The sequence below is a fragment of the Acinonyx jubatus genome, chromosome C1, assembly GCF_027475565.1.
Source record: "Acinonyx jubatus isolate Ajub_Pintada_27869175 chromosome C1, VMU_Ajub_asm_v1.0, whole genome shotgun sequence".
NCBI classification, from domain to species: Eukaryota; Metazoa; Chordata; class Mammalia; order Carnivora; family Felidae; genus Acinonyx; species Acinonyx jubatus.
In genome coordinates, this window is record NC_069381.1 from 106,952,117 (window position 1) to 106,960,242 (window position 8,126).

The window sequence follows — 8,126 nt, forward strand, 5'->3', positions numbered from 1 at the left end:
CTTACTCTCCTGGGAGTCAGTGAGTGCTCTGTGTGCATTCATAGCTCAGTGGTCTACATTCTGGGTTCCCCTAATAACCTACCTTCATATTCCTGGAAGTAGAATGTGTGAAACATTATTTATTTTCACAGATGCTGTCTCTTTCTACCTCTGAACACATGGGACAATTGTGCTCTTCAGCTTTGCCAAAGCTGGGCATGGCTATGTGACTTGTTTGGCCAATATCAGGAATGAAAAATGGAATATAACTACAGAATCTAAAGCTATTGAAAATATCATAAGAAATTATGAACAACTTCATGCCAAAAAATATGGCAAATTAGATGAAATAAATTTCTAAAAGAAAAAAACAGCTTACTACAAATGACATGAAAAAATAGAAATTATGTATTTTCCTATCTGTTAAAAATTGAATTTTTACTTTAAACTCTTCTCATAAATAAATACACATGTTCAGATAGCTTTTCTGGTGAATTCTTCAGAACATTTCAAGAATAAATAGCAGATATTACAGAGAATAGAAAAAGGAATATTTTCAACTAGTATCATGAGTTCAGAATAAACATCATCCCAAAGCTGATAAAGATTATTTAAAGAAAGGAAAATTAGAAGGCAATTTTATTCATAAACATGACTAAAAAAAGTCCTAAACCAAATATTTTCAAAGAAGGAAAATATATCATACTAACTTAGGTTTATTTAAGGATTGCAAGATTGGCATAACTTCAGGAATTAACGTAATTCAGTATATTATCAGAATAAAGAAGAATAATCATAAGATTATCTAAATGGATGAAGAAGAATCACATGATGAAATTTCAATATTCATTCATGAGAAAAGTTTATATATTTTTTTAAAGTGGAAGTCTGTACCTTTTGATCACTTTCAACCATTTCTCCACTGTCCACCCCTCCCCTGCCTCTGAGAACCCCCAATCTGTTCCTTGTTTTCATGAGGTTGGTTTTTTTTTAGATTCCACATAAAAGTGGAATTGTTTCATAAAAAAAATCAGGAATTAATGGAAGTTTCTTAATATGGTAAATGTATCTTTTAAAAAATGTTTATTTTTGAGAGAGATCATGGGGGGAGGGACAGAGAGAGGGGAAGAGAGAATCCCAAGCAGGCTCCATGGTCAGTGCAGAGCCCTACTTGGAGGCTCGATCCCACCAACCAGGAGATCATGACCTGAGAGGAAATCAAGAGTCCTGCACTTAACTGACTGAGTCAGTCACCCAGGTGCCCAAATATGGTGAAACATATCTCAAAAATAACCAAAGCAAAATCATATTTAATAATGAAATATTGAAAGCTTTCTTCCTGAGATTGGCAACCAGAAAGGAGTGCTTCTTGTGATCACTTCTACTCAGTGTTGTTCCGGATACTTGGACCAGTGCAACATTGACAGGGTAATGAGTTGAAGAGGCTAAGAGTTGCATTTCACTTTTACTGTGTTATTCCTCTCCCCGCTCAGTGCCAGGGAAGCCCTTTTAGGCTTGTGATTTCTCCTGTGGGGGAAGCCAGAGCATGTGAGTGCATGCCTGGCTTTTCCAGCTGTGAGGGACACTGCCAAAGAGGTGCATTTCTCTTTTACCCCATCCTGAGGATTGACTCATGAACTCCATGACAAGGCCCATGAGCATTTGGGAGAAAAGCAGCCAGGGGGCTCAGTGCGGATTGTATTAAAGGGGCACGGATTCTATTAACCGCATCATGGACTCCATCAGAAGGTCCATGTAGGAGCCCCTGGGGAGCTTTGCCTGCAGATTCTCCCAAGGATCCCCCTGGCACCCCAGTGCTTGAGTAACTGACCCCCACACACCTCCCTCTCAACCGGTGCAAGCACCTGTGTGTGCTCCCAACAGTGTAGGAGCCAGCCTTTGCAGATGGCTAGTGAGCAGGCACAGGAAGCCAGCCCAGATCTGTGAGTCTGGGAGAAACTGCAAACTAGAACATTCAGCAATGTGCTAGGAAAGCTTTTGCAGACGGCATACAAGCCTAAGAATTCTGCCACAAGAGGGAGCAAGAAGTTTAGAACAGATGTAGCCAATAGAGGTCCTAAAAAACTTGGAATCCATGGTAAGGGTGACCGAAGGTATTTCTCTCCTGAAGCCACCCAGTGAAGACTGGAGGAGGCAACTGCTTCTTCAAATTGAAGACACAGCTAGGAGGTCCACATCTAGGTAATTTATAAAACAGAATTTCATAGCAATGTGTTTCAAAATGTTCGTAGAAGCTCTATTTGCAATAGCAAAAAATTAAACACACTCATTATCCATCAATAGTGGAATGGATAAATAAATTGTAATTTATTCATATTTTAAAATACTATTCAGAAATGAGAATAAATCTCAGGTGCAACGTGGATCTTATGAAATATTGTTGAATGAAAGAAGCAGGCACAAAAGAAGCAGGCTATCTATACATTATAATTTATTTATTTATTTATGTATTTATTTATGTATTTATTTATTTATATACAGTTAGGAGGAACAAAATAAATCTGTGGTATAGTTGTTTCCCCCTGGGGTAGCAACTAGCAAAGAACACAAGGAGGACTTCTGGGACAATGATAGTATCTTGGTGTGGATGGTAGCTTCATGGATGCTTCACTTTGTGAAAAGTCATGCAACTGTACACTATGATTTGTGCCTGCTGTTGAAAATGTATCTCTATCACATTTTTCATAAAAACAGATACAGACACATATACATATAAGCTGTGAAAATATACAATATACAGAATAACTTTTCCCATAGTTATTGCATCCAAAAAGCACACTTTATTAATACTTTTTTTAAAATATTACAGGTCATTTTAATTTGTATTGCTGATAGTTTGTGAGTTTGGTCATCTTTTAAAATATTTATTGGCCATTTAGGTTTTCCCTGTGAATGTGACTATTCATGTGCTTCATTTTTACTGTGCTTTGTCTCATTGATTTGGGAGAATTCTTCTTATGTTATGGAGATGAGCCCTTCATCTATACACTTTATCTATATGCAAATCTGTGGCTGATATTATCATTTTGTTTATGATCTTTCATCTTGTGCAGAGATTTTATATATTTTTTTCTTGCAAAAAATTTTTAATGTTTATTTTTGAGAGAGAATGCGTGCGCACGCGCGGGGAAGTGGCAGACACAGAATCTGAAGCAGGCTCCAGGCTCTGAGCTGTCAGCACAGAACCAGATTCAGGGCTCAAACTCACAGACTGCGAGATCATGATCTGAGCTGAAGTCAGACACTTAACTGACAGAGCCACCCAGGCACCCCTCATCTTGTGCAGAGATTTTAATATTAAGATGGTCAAAATTAACAATCTTCTGGAAATTGTGTATTTTTAGTCTTTGTCTTAGATATCATTACTTACTCTAAGGAGGTAAAGGTATTCTGTGTATTTTTGAATACAATTTTGGGGGGTTGCCATTCACATTTGCTCCACATTTAATTTGTTGTTGGGTGTGAATAAAGCAGATCCTTTTATTGTTTTGCCTTACAGCTAATAACTACTGCATCATTTATTGAAAACATCATTCTCCTTCATTTACTTGAAATGTTGTCTCTGTCATTTTTCAAGTTTCAATAGTTCTTTCTAATCTATCCCTCCTGTCTTTATTTGTATTTGCTTATCTTATGACCAATACAAATTATCTCAATTACTATAGTTTTACAACGTGTCATGCTATCTAGAAGGGTTTTCCCCCAACCAAAAAAAAATATTTTTTTTTGGCAGGACACCTGGGTGGCTCAGTTGGTTAACCCTCCGACTTCAGCTCAGGACACGATCTCATTGTCCATGGGTTTGAACCCTGAATTGGGCTCTGTGCTGACAGCTCAGAGCCTGCAGCCTGCTTCAGATTCTGTGTCTCTCTCTTTCTCTCTACCCCTCCCTGGTTCATGATCTGTCTCTCTATCTCTCAAAAATAAATAAACCTTAAAAAATTTTAAAAAAATTCTAAAAAAGAATAACTTTGGTTATTTTTGGCACCTGATTCTTCCATATGAATTTTAGAATCACTTTAATAGGATTTTTATTGTAATTGTACTGAATTCAGGAGCATAATAGGCATCTTTATGATATTGAGGCTTCCAGTTGAACCTGGAATATATCTCTATTTTCTCAGTTCTTTTCCTATTATCCTTCAAATAGATGCTGTAATTTTCTCCATCATAAGTTTATGCTTCATTAAATTTATTTCTATTTTTATTTTTTAAAGTTTTCATTTTAATTCCAGTTAGTTAACATACAGTGTTACAGTGTTTCAGGTGTACAATATAGTAATTCAACACTTTGGTACATTACTCTGTACTCCTTAATCCCTATCACCTAATTAACCCATACTCCTACTCACCTCCTCTCTGGTAATCATCAGTTTGTTCTCTTTGGTTAAGAGTCTGTTTCTTGGTTTGTCGCTCTCTCTCTCTCTCTTCTTTTTTCCCCTTTGGTTGTTTGTTTTGTTTCTTAAATTCCAAATATGAGTGAAATCATATGGTATTTGTCTTTCTCTGACTGACTTATTTTGTTTAGCATTATATTCTCTACCTCCATCCATATTGTTACAAATGACAAGATTTCATTCTTTTTAATGGATGAATAATATTTCATTGTATATATAAACCAAATATTTATCTGTTCATTTATGTATGGACACTTGAGCTACTTCCATCATATGGTCATGTAAATAATACTGTTATAAGCACCATATATCCCTTTGAATCAGTGTTTTTGTATTCTTTAGGTAAATGCCAAATAGTAGTGCAATTACTGGATTGCAGGGTAGTTCTATTGTTTACTTTTTTGAGGAACCTCCATACTGTTTTCCAGAATGGCTGCACAAGTTTGCATTCCCTCCAATAGTGCATGAGTGTTCCCTTTTCTCCACATCCTTGCCAATACCCATTTTCTCTTGTGTTGTTGACTTTAGCCATCCTGACAGGTGTGAGGCGATATCTCATTGTACTTTTGACTTGCATTTCCCTGATGATGAATGATGTTGAGCATCTTTTCATGTGTCTGTTTGCCATCTGGATGTCATCTTTGTAGAAATGTCCATTCATGTCTTCTGTCCATTTTTTAATTGTTTTGGGGGTATTGAGTTATAAATTCTTTTTATATTTTAGAAAACCCTGAAACAAGCCCACAACTATATGGTTAATTAATTTTTGAGAAAGTGGGAAAGAATACCCAGTGGGAAAAAAGGAAAGTCTCTTCAAGAAATGCTGTTGGAAAACTGGACAGCAACATGCAAAAGAATGAAACTGGTCCACTTTCTTACACCATACGCAAAAATAAATTCAAAATGGTGAAAGACCTAAATGTGAGAACTGAAACCATAAAAATCCTAGAGGAGAACACAGGCAGTGATCTCTTTGACATTGGCCATAGCAACTTTTTACTTCATATGTCTCTTGAGGCAAAGGAAACAAAAGCAAAAATGAACAATTGGAACTTCATCAAAATAAAAAAGCTTCTGCAAAGTGAAGGTAATAGTCAACAAAACTAAAAGGCAACCTACAGAATGGGAGAAGATATTTGCAAATGACATACTAATAAAGTGTTAGTATCCAAAATATATAAAGTACATTTATCTTAATGAGCACTGAGTAATATTTGGAACTGTTAAATCACTATAATGTGTACCTAAAACTAATATAACATTGTATATTAATTACACTGGTATTCAAATAAAAATATTTAAAAAATAAAAGGTAGCATATTACAAAAAATCATGTTGTTCATGTATATATGTCCATCTGTTTCTGGATTTTTTATTTTGTTTCATTTATCTAGTTGTCTATCTTTATGCCAATACAATAGTATTTTGATTATCATAGCCTTATAATTTATAATCTTAAAATTAGCTAGTGTCAGTTCTCCAGCTTTGTTTTTATTCCCCTATATTATTTTATACCTATTCTGGATCCTGTGGATGCTACATAGATTTTAGAAGCACTTTGTCAGTTTCTACAAAGAAACCTACTGAGATTTTGATTGGAAGTGAGTTGAATCTATAGAACAATTCAGGGGGAATTGATATCTTAACAGTATTGAGTTTTCTGACCCATGAACAAAATATATCTCTCAATTTATTTAGATCTTTAATTTCTCTCATCAAAGTTTTGTGGTTTACAGAGTGCAGGTCTTATACACATTTTCTCAGGTTTTTCCGTAAGTATTTCATGATTTTTAATGCCATGAGAATATTAAAAAATATTAATTTAAAATTATTTCTTGCTGGTAGATACAAATAGATTTGATTTTTGTGTATTGATTTATTATGGACAGAAAGCAGAAATCACTCGAATCCTTTTATATATATATATGTGTGTGTGTGTGTGTGTTTTATTATGCAGAATATGCCTTATCTTAGCAAATGTTCTGTGTGAACTTGAAAAGAATATGTATTTGGCTCTTGTTGGATGGAATGTTCTATAAATATCATTTAGTTCAGGTTGGGTGATAGTGTAGTTCAAATCTGTGTCTTCACTGTTTTTCTGTCCACACGTTCCATCAGTTATTTAGAGTGCAATGTAAAACTCTGACTAGGTGGTGGAACTGTCTGCTACTTCTGCAGTTTTATCAGTCTTGGCATCTTGTATTTTAAAATTCTCTTATTAGGTGCATAAACACTTAGGATTGTTACGGTCTTTCTCTTGATGAATTGACTCCTTTATCATTATGTAAGACTTTCTTCATTCCTGGGATTATTCATATCCTGCAGTCCACTTTGTATGATAGTAACATATATGGTGACTCCAGCTTTCTTTTGATTCCTGATATTACCACTTTATAGCCACACTTACTTTTTTTTCACCCTTCTCCCAACCCTTGGCAGTCATTCATCTGTTCTTCATCTCTATAATTTTGTTATTGCAAGGATGTTATATAAACAATTCATGTAGTATGTGACCTTTAGTTAGTGTCTTTTTTCCCCACTCAGCATATTCCCTTGAGATCCATCCATGATGTTGTATGTATTGATACACTGTTTCTTTTCATTGCTCTATAGTATTCCATGATACATATATCTTAGTTTGCTTAACCTATTCAAGGACATTTGGGTTGTTTCCATTTTTGGCAACTACAATAAAGCTGCTAAAAAATTTGTGTATAGGTTATTTTGTAAAAATACATTTTAATTTCTCTTGGATAAATGACCTGAAAAGTGCAATTTCTCGGCCATATAGAAAGCAAATATTTGGCTTAAAAAAACTGCTGAATTAGTTTCTAGACTGGCTATGCCATTTTACATTCCCACTGGCAATATATGAGAGGTCCAGCTTCTCCACATAGTAGTCAGCAATTTATTATTGTTACTTATTATTTCAATTTTTTACTTAAATTCTAGTTGGGGAACCTGGGTGGCTTAGTTGGTTAAGTGTCCCACTACTGATTTTGGTCCAGGTTATGATCTCACAGTCATCATGAGATCAAGCCAACATTGGGCTCTGTGCTGGGTGTGGAGCCTGCTTAAGATTCTCTCTCTCCCTCTGCCTCTGCCACCCTCCCCATGTGATATTGCACTGTCTCTCTCAAAAAAGTAAATTCTAGTTAGCACATATGGTAAAATAGGTTTCAGGTATAAAATTTAGTGATTCATCACTTACATATAACATCTGGTGCTCATCATAAGTGCCCTGTTTAATACCTATCACCCATTTAGACCTCCATAAACGCTCAGTTTGTTCTCCATAGTCTCTTATGGTTTGCTTCCCTCTCTCTCTCTTTTACCCCCTCTTCCCCTATGTTCATCTGGTTTGTTTCTTAAATTCTGCATAAGAGTGAAATCATATGGTATTTCTTTTTCTCTGACTGACTTTTTTGCTTAACATTATCCTCTATAGCTCCATCCATGTTGTAAATGGCAAGATTTCATTCATTTTGATCACTAATAGTCCATTCTTTATCCATTCATCAGTCAGTCGACATTTGGGCTCTTTCCATAATTTAGCTATTGTTGACAATGCTACTATATACATCGGGTGCATGTGCCCCTTTGAATCAATGTTTTTGTATCCTTTGAGTAAATACTTAGTAATGCAATTGCTGGGCTGTAGAGTAGTTCTATTTTTAACTTTTTGAGGAATCTTTATACTATTTTCCAGAGTGACTGCATCAGTTTGCA